Source organism: Triticum dicoccoides, chromosome 7A, assembly GCF_002162155.2.
Source record: "Triticum dicoccoides isolate Atlit2015 ecotype Zavitan chromosome 7A, WEW_v2.0, whole genome shotgun sequence".
NCBI lineage: Eukaryota > Viridiplantae > Streptophyta > Magnoliopsida > Poales > Poaceae > Triticum > Triticum dicoccoides.
In genome coordinates this window covers 273,592,250-273,605,136 of record NC_041392.1, presented here as the reverse complement: position 1 = coordinate 273,605,136, position 12,887 = coordinate 273,592,250, and the positions used below count along the sequence as shown (strand labels likewise).

At 45.1% G+C, this 12,887-nt stretch overlaps 1 long non-coding RNA gene across 2 annotated transcripts; it reads right to left on the bottom strand.

Moving 5' to 3' along the window:
- Window positions 1–6,698: 6,698 nt before the first annotated feature.
- Window positions 6,699–9,670, bottom strand: LOC119332267. Of its 2 annotated transcripts, XR_005160884.1 has the most exons (4): window positions 9,251–9,670; window positions 9,040–9,114; window positions 7,559–8,843; window positions 6,699–7,430 (listed from the first exon to the last, which is right to left on the bottom strand). It is a non-coding gene; the product is annotated as an uncharacterized LOC119332267 (long non-coding RNA). The 2 variants fall into 2 exon arrangements; XR_005160883.1 differs by having other exon boundaries at window positions 6,699–8,843.
- Window positions 9,671–12,887: the final 3,217 nt, after the last annotated feature.

Here is a 12,887-nt window from a genome sequence, read left to right as displayed (position 1 = left end):
AAAGCCCATGATTGCAAGTTGACGAACGGAAAGTAAATTGTATGCAAGGGACTCAACAAGCATGACCTTCTCGATCGTGAGATCATGAGAGATGACCACCTTGCCAAGTCCCAATACCTTAGAGGATGAGGCGTCACCCCACTCGACATTGGTGGGCATAGATGGAACTTTGTGCACGTCCACCACCAAGTCCTTGCTTCCAGTCATATGATTTATAGCTACGCTATCGAGCAACCATGATCCACCACCGGAAGCAAACACCTACAAGAGATCAATGCTTGGTTTTAGGTACCCATTTTGTGATGGGTCCTTTGATGTTAGTAGCAAGGGTCTTAAGAACCCAAATAGACCATTCAATATACTCATGAAGAGAACCAACAAATTTGGCATAAACATGCCCATCACTTGCACGACATAACACATAAGAAGGATTAAAATCGCCGGCTTTGTTGGGAGGGGTGACATTGCCCTTCTTGACATTGTTCTTCTTCTTCTCCTCGGGGACACTCTCTCCCTCCCTCACAAAGGTTTGCATGAGGGGAGGAGGTCGTTTGGTCTTGTCATTCTTCTTCTTGTTCTTGGAGTCGGGCACATACCCAACCCCTTCCTTGGCCACACCTCCCTTTTGGTTGATCAAGAGATCGTTGAGGTTCTTCTTGCCTTGTATGCAAGTCGCAAGACCTCTCTCAAGTTGCTCCTTCAACTTAGCATTTTCCTCAACAAGATGTATATGCTCACAACACGGGTTAGTAGCATTTGCATTATCAATTAAAACCATATGAGGAAAAGTTGCTTTCTCCTTAGTTAGCTTCACTTGGAGTTGATCATGAGACTCCTTGAGACTAGCGTGAATACCCTTCAAGGCCTTGTGGGCCTTGTCAAGTATATCAAACTCCTCTTTGAGTCTAGCAAGATCAACTCCGAGTTTGGCCTTGTCGGAATTTAGCACACGAGAAACAATGAGGGCATGATCATAATCTTTCTTTAACTTAGCATGATCAACGTTGTGTGACTCCTCAAGAGCCAAACGAAGACCACACTCTTCCTCAAGAGCATTGGAAAGATCCGAAATCTCATCGGCATAGTCACGACTATGCCCTTCCATCTTAGAGATGGTGCCTCCGTGAGCCTCGATCATGTCATTGGCCTCACCAAGTTGTTCCAAGAGAGCAACAAAGTGCTTCTTGGATTTTCCCTTGAGTTTGCCCATAAAGGCCTCAAACTCGTTAGCCTCCACATTAGCTCCCTCAAGTTCATTAATGCTATCCGTTTGGGAAGGATGATTAATGATGGTAGTTTTGATGTTGGAGGTTACCTTGTTGGTGGCTTTAGCCATGAGGCACTTGGCGGTGATGCTCTCGTTGGGTGAGTCGAAGAGAGACACCCATGACGTTGTTGTAATGGCAACGGAGGCCATGGCAACCGACTCATCATCTTCATCATCGTCATCATCCTCATTGTACTCTTCTTGCACAACCAAAGCCTTGGGAGGAGTCTTCTTGGTGAAGTTGTTCTTGTTGGGGAACGACTTGACCTTGTCCTTTCGGATGAGTTTGCCACCATTGTCTTCCCTCTTCTCATACGGGCATTCCGCAACGAAATGACTCACGTTGCCGCAGTTGTAGCAAGTCCTTACATGTTGCTTGCCCCTTGTGCCACTCGAGTTGTTTTTGCTAAAGTTGGGCCTCGAGTTTTTCTTGCTCCAAAATTGCCTTGAAGCAAGTGCCATGTGTTCATGATATGCATACTTCGTATCTTCGGGGTTGCTCTCCTCTTCTTCCTCTTCTTCTTCTTCCACGGTGAGCTTGGCCTTCAAAGCAAGGTTAGGCTTCTTTGCCCGTTGAGAACGGAGCACCGCATTGTCGGCGGTCTTGTCCAAAATGTTCATGGCCACAAACTCATCCAACACTTCGCTTGAGGTCAAAGTGTGGAAGTTCGGTCTTTGACGAATGATGGAGGACATGGCCTTGTGGTAGGGCATCATTGCCTTGAGGAATTTGCGCTTGATCCAATTGTCATCCGTGTCCTTGCTCCCGTGATCTCGTAGTGAGACCGCGAGTTTGGTTACTCTCCGATAAAGCTCACGAGGTTCTTCATCTTCCTTCATTGCAAACTCATCGGCCTCATCTTGTACCACTACATAGTTGGAGCGTTGAATGCTTGCACTTCCCCGGTAGAGAGACACGACACAATGCCATGCATCTTTGGCCAAGGCGAAGGGACGAAGATGAGGTAGGTCTTCGGGTGGAATTGCATCTTGAATGATGAAGAGAGCATTCTCATTGAATTGATTGTCCGCGGCTTCTCGAGGAGTGAAGTTGCTTGGATCATGTGGATAGAAACCTTCTTCAATGATTCTCCAAAGGTTAGTGTTCACATGATTTAAATGACGTTTAAAGCGGTAAACCCAAGAATCAAAATCCTCATTTTTCACAATCTTAGGGGGAGGACCGGCATGATTCAAATGAGTGGAGGGAACCGGTCCACCATAAACAAGTGGTGGTTCCACATGGGCAAAGAGGCCGGTGCCATTCTTGCCACTAGAAGAAGGAGTGAGGGAGTCCTGGATTAGGGGGTGTTCGGGTAGCCGGACTATACCTTCAGCCGGACTCCTGGACTATGAAGATACAAGATTGAAGACTTCGTCCCGTGTCCGGATGGGACTTTCCTTGGCGTGGAAGGCAAGCTTGACGATGCGGATATTCAAGATCTCCTACCATTGTAACCGATTCTGTGTAACCTTAACCCTATCCGGTGTCTATATAAACCGGAGGGTTGTAGTCCGTAGGGAATCAACTCCATACACAACAATCATACCATAGGCTAGCTTCTAGGGTTTAGCCTCCTTGATCTCGTGGTAGATCTACTCTTGTACTACCCATATCATCAATATTAATCAAGCAGGAGTAGGGTATTACCTCCATCGAGAGGGCCCGAACCTAGGTAAAACAAAGTGTTTCCTGTCTCCTGTTACCATCCGGCCTAGACGCATAGTTCGGGACCCCCTACCCGAGATCCGCCGGTTTTGACACCGACATTGGTGCTTTCATTGAGAGTTCCTCTGTGCCGTCACAATCAGGAAGGATGCCTTCTCCCGTCTTTAAAGACGGCGCCGTCGCTAAGGGAACCTTGGCTGTCGGCCAAACCCTCCGGCTAGGTGGTTTCCTCATGACCGCCTGTTCGGCTGTTGCGCCGACGGTGACCTCTCGGGTCATCAAAAGCAACCTACACGTCAGCTCGGAGCTCGTCGAGCAGCTAGATCCAATGGAGCTCTCCTCCGTAAACGAGCTCTTGGATCGCATCGCCGCCCTGGGGGTCGCCACGGATTACGACCTGGTTGGGCTTAAACCCGATCTAAGAGAAATTAACTCTCCCCAAGTCACCCACGACGTTGCCGTGGTAGAGGCGCAGTGCGGCGACCCTTCATCTATTTTAAGGGCTAGCTACGTCCGAATTCCCGACCCCTCCAAGCCGGATACCCGCAGAGAGAAGGATGTAACTCAAGACATGAGCTTAGGACCAGGCAACGGGATAGATTCATTGGACAACATCCAAGAATCCAAACTTCAGAGTTCGGAAACTCTTCGGCCTCCGAATCTTGGATTGGGTGAGGTTTCATATTCAACGACACCCGCCCACCCGAACATAAGCGATCTCTCCCAAATCAGGCAGAGGCCCGAGGAAACAGTACATCATTACTGGGCCAGATTCCTCCTGGTTATGAACAGGATAAAGAATTGCCGCGAGGGAGACGCGATCTCAATTTTCTGCAGTAATTGCACAGACGAGGGAATCCTTAACGCCGTAAGTCGTCGTGATATTACACGCTTCGCTGACTTGGCATCCATAGTACAATAATATTGTGCGATGGAAAGCGCCTGGAAAACCGAAATAAAATTTTGGGATAATCCGGCCTTGAATAGTAATCCCGTCTGAACTAAGAGGGTGCATCATCATAGGACACCCAGGATAAACACCAAAAAGCCAAAACCCTCTACAGGGCATGGAACCGTACTGGAAAGGTGGCTTGATGGACCCTGTAGAATTCACAGTACAGAGGACGCCACACCAACTCACAGCCTCAGAGCATGTTGGATACTCCGGCAGGTGGCCAAAATTGGCGAGGACCTCTTAATCCTGGAGGCCGCAGAAAGCCAGCCCGAGGACACCAGTACCGTTTTCACAGTCTTCGAGACTTTCGCATCAAACAATGTGCGAAAAAGAACACTCCGCAGCCTCGCCGAAGTCTATCAAGTTGCAACAATAAATCCATGGAGCGACACTACTATTACCTTCAACGCAAGTGATGAACCTAAATTCCGAACAGCCCGAGCACCAGCCGCATTGGTCCTCAGTCCCATAGTGGACGGCTTTCGCCTCACCAAGGTGCTCATGGATGGAGGCAGCAGACTGAATCTCATTTATGAGGAAACCCTTCAAAAAATGGAAATAGACTGGAACCGCATCAAGCGAAGCAGCACAACCTTTAGAGGAATAATCCCCAGTCAGGAAGCGCGCTGCACAGGAAAAATCACACTAGATGTGGTGTTTGGCACGCCGGATAATTACAGGTCCGAAGAAGTCACGTTTCAGGTGGCCCCGTTTAAGAGCGGACATCACGCTTTACTGGGACGGGAAGCATTCACAATCTTCCAAGCAATACCCCATTAGGGGTACATGAAGCTTAAGATGCCCGGGCCGAACGGAATTATCACTCTAGCTAGTGATCCGGACGTAGCACTCCGCGCCGAAAACAAGACGGCCGCATTAGCCCTTGAAGCACTATTCGAAGCCTTAGCAGCCGAAGAACTGACTGCGCTGCGCTCCACGGTTAACAGGGATGATGTGATACTCGATAAGAGATCTAAATCCGCATCCTTCAAGCCAGCTGACGAAATAGTCAAATTCCAGGTCCATCCAACGGACCCCAATAAAACAGCTTCCATCGGGGCACGGCTGAACCCTGATGTAGACGCCGCACTGCGAGAGTTCCTACGAGAGAACTGGGACATTTTCGCCTGGCACCCTTCAGACATGCCAGGGATCCCACGCAGGCTGGCCGAACATAGCTTAAATATCCTAAAAGGATTCAAACCTGTCAAACAAGCCCTTCGGCATTTTTCCGAACCCAAGAGACAGGCTATGGGAGAAGAGCTAGCCAAGCTAGTGGAGTATTTAATGGAGCTTGAGCAATAAATGAAGCTTGGAGGAGGAAGAGGTAGGTGAGAAGGAGGAAGGGGACTCCCTTTTATAGTGGGGGCAACAATCCCGTTGCCTCCCACCAACCAGCCCCGCACAGGGCGGTACTACCGCTGAGAGGGGGCGGTACTACCGCCAGGCGACGGTACTGCCGCGCCAACCAGCGGTACTGCCGCGCTGAGGAGACTTAGTAGAGAACGAACCCAAATGCGGTACTACTGCGGTGGTAGGGCGGTACTACCGCTCCTGGAACGGTACTACCGCCACTACAACCGTGACTAGTGCCGCAAAACCCGACACGAGAAAAAGACCTCTCGAATCGAAGCGGTAGGAGCTAAACTACCCAGCGGTACTACGACAGAGGGGTCAAGGGCGGTAGTACCACTGTGGAGCGGTACTGCCGCTTGTGACCCATCGACCGTAGTACCGCAGGCAGTGCGGTACTACCGCTGGGGCGCAAGAGAGGGAGAAGGGATCTCTCAAGGAAGCTGAGGACCAGGCGAAGGTGCCAGGCCCCCAGCGGTACTACTGCTGTGGAGCCACGGTGGTACTACCGCTGCGAAGCGGTACTACCGCTTGTGGCTTCTCAGTGGTACTACCGCTGGGTGCGTGGTACTGCCGCTTAGACCTAGACAGAACAAGGAAGAGAGGAGAGATCTCTTCAATGGACAGGAAAAGCTCGAAGGGTGAGAAGCTGATGTGTACGTGATGATTCCACCCAAGCAAAACCCCGGCGGACCCCCTCTTGATAGTACGGTGCCCTCTACGCAACTAGTCCACCGAGAAAGAAACAAAAGAGCTACACCGTCTTGAAATACACTCCGAGGGGAAGAAAGCGTCTCGTGCCAGGAGAGAATCTGTGAATAATTCAACGCACAAGATTAGTCCGCAAACATGTTATCATCAATCACCAAAACTACCTTGAGAGAGATATGCCGTAACAACTTATACATTAAAATGTATGATGCTTATAAACCAAGATAATTTTTTAGAGCAGATAAAAAATAATGTACAGGGACTGCCAGTAGCATAATTGATGGTTACATGAAACATCTAAAAAATTAATAATAAAATCCATATGAAAGATAACCTCCCCTGATTGAAAAATTGCGCGTTCCACTCCTTTGCTTTTCAATAGCAACGGAAACTTAGTCCAGCACATCCGCATTGTCATAGATCAGTAGAAGGAAAAAATGGATACACATCTATATGGGCCTACTCCTATCATAGTTTATACATAACAACAAATTGAGATTACATATGGCTACATAATAAGATTCCTTTGCATCATAGTGTTCTTACTTTGAAATATGGTAGCACCAAATTGGAAGATTCTAATGTGCTAGTTTTGGCACAACGGAAAATTCAATGCATATACCTACTCAACACCAGCTATCATGGTCACCCTCAGCCTGATTGAGTACTGATCAAGCAGCAGCAAGTTGAGTAAAACTAACAAATTTCAGTCACTGTCTGCTGGATTTTTTTAGCCATAAGAGTAAGGAAAGCATATGAATAGATCTCAGTATTCAAAATTAAAATTAACAGACCTACAACATGCATGTTTATGTATAACCTATCTGCAAGCAATATCTTTTTTTAGGATTACATCAAGATTTAGGCCGACGTCAAGGCTGCATTGTTTTCCTTCCAGAGCTGATCATGGAGTTGGTCTGGGACACCATACGCAACCACAAGGTCTCCATGAGCTTTAGCGTCATTGGCTAGTTCATGAGCCAGTCCCTTGTTTGTCCCTCTTGACAGTTCTGATGTGATAATGCCTAAAAAATATTCAGCGCAGATTTAATATCAACAATAATTGGGCACGACAATGATCTGCTTACAGAATCAGCCCCTAGCTCATTTCCCCACTGCGTAGTCGATCTCCACCACCAAGGAGCCTCAGAATACGTTATACAATTCCTTCAGTCCAACCATAATAGCGCTGGCTTCGGCCTCCTTGACAATTATTCATGCATCCACAAATGCAAAAACGCCACCAAGCTCTAGCACCTTCGCCTCCGACATGGCAATCAAGCATACTCGGAGCCCATGCAATGGGCCCCACGATGATCTTGCAACCTTGCGGCTCAACCGGCGACGTCGGCGGCGGGTCAAGGCAGTGGCAGAGCAGGCGTGACATAGATGCCACGAGCTGCTTGGCCGCCTTTCCTCAAAATTCAACACAACAACAAAGAGAACTTGGCTAGAGATTGTACTTGAACACTTAGCTGCAATAGAAATGATTAAAACTTTTAAGAAAACAGATTTGGTTGTCTGTTACAGTGGGAGATGCAGTGTATATGACGGCGAAAATGGGCAAGAAAAAAAAACAGGAAATGGTTAAATGTGTTTTTACATTCTGACAACATCCTTTTGCCGTGCATCACATATAGTAATGATGTCACAAGCATGCTCTTGACGAGAACGATTCACATGTGTTGGTGACCTGTAGAGGATGGAGAAAAGAAGGGCAGAAGAGGGAGGCTTGTATCTATCAAGCATATTACTGAATAAAATCGATCTGATCCGTACCAACTTGAGCAGGATTGTCGAATAGCTTCCTCTTATATATCATCTACATCAGAAAATCCGGCACACCAAATATATACATATGTTTAGAGATGACACAAATATCATTCTGACAATGTAAACTGTTATAAGTTACAACCTCCATCACACATATAATTTTATCAAATTGACAAGGCAAGTTATAGGAATTGTAGCCTCAAAAATGGTATGTTCCTGTTTGAGATCTTTTATAGAATCAATAAGGTATAACGACATTAGGGATGAAGGATCAAAGATCAATTAATAAAATCAGTGATTAGGGAATCATACTTACCTTGTTAAGAATGATACTGATGGAATTAATGAAGGGATGTGTGGTACGCAGGCCAATGGACCCGTACACGAAGGTTGTTGGGTTGATACTTGAAAGGAGATCGATTCATCTGTCAGCCGGACATACATGAACACGATTTTGCTTTGTATCTTTAGGGAAAGGCATCCTTTCTTGACTATATATCCATTACTAAATGAAAGTTATTTTCAGATTTTTAACTTGGGAGATCAATAATTAGCCTCGATCCATATCAAGTATGTAGCAGTCCCCTGTTTTCCTTGAAAAAAGCAAGATTGCGATTGCACATTTTTTATACTCAAATAGTCAAATTAATACATTTTGTTAAGAAAAAATCCTTTAGGTGTGCCTTTTGTTTCTCGATAATTTTTTACCTTTTGTGTGGTGTATACAGTCAAACTAACTAACATATGCGTTCAATAGTGATTAGAAGGCACTTTCAGTCAGTTAGATGGATAAAGATCAAGCTTGGCAACACCAAAATTGAGAGGAGAACTGAATATAAATTATCCTCCATTAATCATTCATATGATCCTTAGATCATCGATCCACCAGTACTGGCAGTACATGAGTCTAAACAACATACATCTTGTGTGAGGCAAAATAAAATAAGTTTCATGAGTATCTTATGGCCATACGCCCATACCTGACACATAACATTATCTCACCAAGTTGATCAAATCCATGGGAAGCACATTTGAAGAATAACAGGTTGAGGAAAGTAAGTGCCAAACCTCTTCTGAGATACTCAATTTCATGAACACCGCATTCCCACTCCTCCCTATATTTGCAACAAGCAGTTCATGAGAAAATCAGCATGCCGTAAATGAGAGGTAGTTGAAGAAATATATCAATAACTTGCGCTGAATATAGCTATCTGATATGGAGATGTCGATCCAACATGAGTTATCTCTGTCTCATGCACTGACTATTGTATTATAGTTGAAAAAGTCAATTGTGAACCCCATAAAACTAACCACTTGTCATCGACGGGAGCAACTTGAGGCCAAAGTTGGAATCAGCTCACGTGTTCTAGCAAAGGAAGATGTGATCTGAACAGTGGCAGACAGATCAGTCCTAGATTTTTTCAAGCAGAACAAATACAAAGATTGCAGAAAAAAGGCGCAGTACTTTCTAACATTGTAGATGGAAATTTTACAGAATAATTTGGCAAAAGCTAGTACATACCTCTGGGGTAGCATGTTCGGCAGGGGATGTTCTTCAGGCTCAGGTGTAGTACGCTTGGGCGGCGGATTTTCTTCCGGCGAACTCGGCTGAGACGATCCTGGACGACTCTTCAAAAGTTGCGATATGATGCGATTTAATGGAGATTCCGGTAGAGGGCTCCTTCTAATGGCAGCCAAGTCACTCTCAAATCTGGGTCGGGCACGCCATGGATTTGTGTTGCAGCACTTATCCTGGGGGAACACGGACTCCGATCCAAATCGGAGACATACGGCGGCAGGAGGTTGAAGATCGTGGTGGCACCGGAGAAGATTGAGATGGATAGGGAGGGGAACGAGAGCAGGGCGGTGGCAGCGGCGGCGGCGGCGCCAGAGAGGAACGGGCGCGCGGCGGCGCTACCGTACGCATTGAGGAGCCCGTGCTCCTGTGTCCTATACGTATTGTTTTTCTGCAGGCCCATTAGAAAAGGCCCAAGCTGGAACGAAACGTTATCTCTATTCACAAACTTTAAATTGTACTGCGGGTTTATTACCTAAAACAACCTGGACTCTTTCGTAAAAACATCGCGACGGTGAACCCGGAGACTCAATCTGTGCTTTATTATTTAAAAAATATTATTATTATTATTATTATTATTATTATTATTATTATTATTATTATTATTATTATTATTATTATTATTAGGGAGAGATTAAGAGAGAAATGTTTAGGTACAATAGTACAAGAAATAAAATTCATAGAAAATGATGTTAACATCATGTCTTATACTCACATTTCTTTGATTCCTCTTACCTAGTTTCTGCAGTGGTTCGATCCAGTAGAAAAGATTGAATGGGGCCGGTGTGCGGTGAAAAAGGGTTCATCAAGACAGTTCTCTCCTTAACCTCGGAAGAAGGGTACTTGAGTTGGATCTTTAGTTGGCCCATCATAGCAATTTATGTACAAATCTTGCTTTAGGGTCAGATCATTCAAAAGTTGTCAGGATGGGTAGGCTTGGAAACAAAAGGCTTTCTGCTCAACTTTGTGAAAAATAAAAAATCAGCTATAAACCTATCACTAACATACATTGCACACTTAACAATCAATTCAATCATACTGAAAATAATTCCAATACCCCCAAAGGAGAAAATTGCAGATAGAGTGCAAAAGAGACTTTACTTAACTGGAATGCAAGAAGCCGTTTAATTACGCTACATTCTGAAGTAACCAAAAAAGACTAAACTGCAGAATAAACTGCAAGAAGCAGTTTAATTACACTACATTCTGAAGTAGGAGAAGCCACATCCCCATCTCCAACATCTCCTCCACAATCGGGCACATACTGGAAGCACCAAACATTCAACAATCCTTTCTTCTTTCAAAGAACTGTATAGACATTATATATGTCATTTTTCATGTAGGAACAAACTAAGACTGTGTACAACAAGATTATGCTTGCGTCTAAGGATCTACCGTCCTAAACAACCTGATGCATCATGCATATATATAGCGAAAATAATAGCGGAAAGTAGCATGTCATGAATATTTACGAACAGATAAAAATGAAAAGTAAGCAATCATATGAACACACTGACTATGGAATAAAATATGAAATTCGACTAAACTAACCTTTGAGCAGCCATTGGGATCCTCACTTTTAGAATTCAAGAACAAAAATAACACCAGAAACACCCTGCAGAAATTTGTTGAACCAATAAGCTAGAAGCAATCACAAACACTTGGGCGATAATAACTGCAACAAATTAAAAGCGGAAATCAGCATCAGCAGGAGCCCGAACAGAGTATATATATTAAGTGCCAAGGGATTGTATTGGGAAAGGGAAATCTGCATCAAAATTGAAGATGAGGGGCGACATAGTGGAGAAGTGTAGCTCTTGATGCTACTGCAGTACTGCTGGAGGAAGAAGGGAGAAGAACCTGGGTGACCGGACAGAGCATATGTAGGTACCTGGCCTCCACCATCCGTCTTGAGGCGCAACCCCACTCCATTAATGCATTAATGTTCTGTAGAAACGGCTGCTCCGCGCACTGCATCCTCATCAATCTCTGTCTATGCGTGATTAGAAGCTGAAGTGTAATTGTGTGTTTGAAGTCTGAGCGGAGCAGTTTCCAAAAGATGAGGCGCCATTACCCCCTTTCTACCTTGCTGGCAGATCTCCTGGCGGCTAGATCGACCGGCCCCGGATCCTCTCGCGCCTCGGGTGGATCCCACCGCAGGTTGCCTACGTCGATTGTATCCAGCGCCCGCTGCATCCTCTCTCCCCTGATCCGTTCTTCTCTCAAGCATTTTTTTCTTTTTATTACAGAGATGTGAGCCCTGTGTCCGTTCGCGATCTTGGGCTGAGCATGGAGGCCCAATCAACCACAAGGCTCCAAAAAAGTCACCAGAGTAGCTGCCCTTACGGCTTGTAGCCCATTTCGAGGTAAACACGGCATCAAGGAATGATCAAACGATCAGGATTGCCCACCAGACTAAATCAAATGACCAAGAACACTTAATTCGTGAGAGGGCAGGGATTAGGTGCTGTTTTACTGTTCTTAATTAGTTAGAAGTAGCATCTTCGTGAGAGAAGGGAATCAAAAATCTTTGCTACTTCTAAAGTTAAGTTGTGATTAGTTAGACAGAATAGGTGGATTAAGAAGTAATCGAGGCAACAAGCAAGAACCACATACAAAACTAACATGGATAAACTACTGGAACAGCGTCGGGGTGGAAGATCACAGTGAAGATGAGACCAGGTTCTGCTATTTCCATCAACATTCGTGCACCAACTTTCAGCCCGTAACACTTGAGAAAGTTTATCCAAGTTCGGACATAAAAAAACAGCGATCTTCTTGGTTCATGAAACCAACTCGGGAACTTATATCCATGGCTTGTCTTCAGTGTGACCATTAAACTGGTGTATTCGGTTATGGCAAGGCCAACCATCTTGAGTACATGTGTTCTGGCAGAGCAAGGAATGCACTACAGGAAAAAATAATATGAGAACACAATGTATTCGCTACCCAAATCTAGAAATAATTTCCTCCTTCACGTCAGTGTTGACCATGGTACTAGTACCTTTTATCCAAATATAGTAATCCAAATTTCCAAATTATTCGACAGCATGTTCAAAAACCCCCACCCTCCTGGATAGAAAAGAGGATTCTAGGAACATACTGTGCGTGTTTTAAAATCCTATGTTAGGATGAGAAGGAACAAGTGTGGCGTCTTGCCGAGGGAGTAGAAACCTGTAGGGTCCTCGCACTTTGGGCACTTCAAATGAAACACACTAGATTCAGTAGACAAAGAAAAATGCATCAATGGCGGTGATACATCCATTTTGCATCATGTTTTCGTACTATTATTTGTGATGTTTTTATACATAATAATGCTTTTTGGAGTAATTTTAATGCCTTTTCTCTCATAATTTTCAAGGTACACACAAAGAGGGAGAATTTCGGCAGCTGGAAATCTTGTCCTGGAAAAGCTACATTGGGCTACCTATTCTGCACAACTCCAAATAGGCTGAAACTTCATGGAGAATTTTTTATGGAATATATGATGAATATTGGAGCAAATAAGTACCAGAGGAGGCCCACCAGGTGGGCACAACCCACCTGTGTGCGCCAGGGAGCCTAGGCGCGCCCTGGTGGGTTG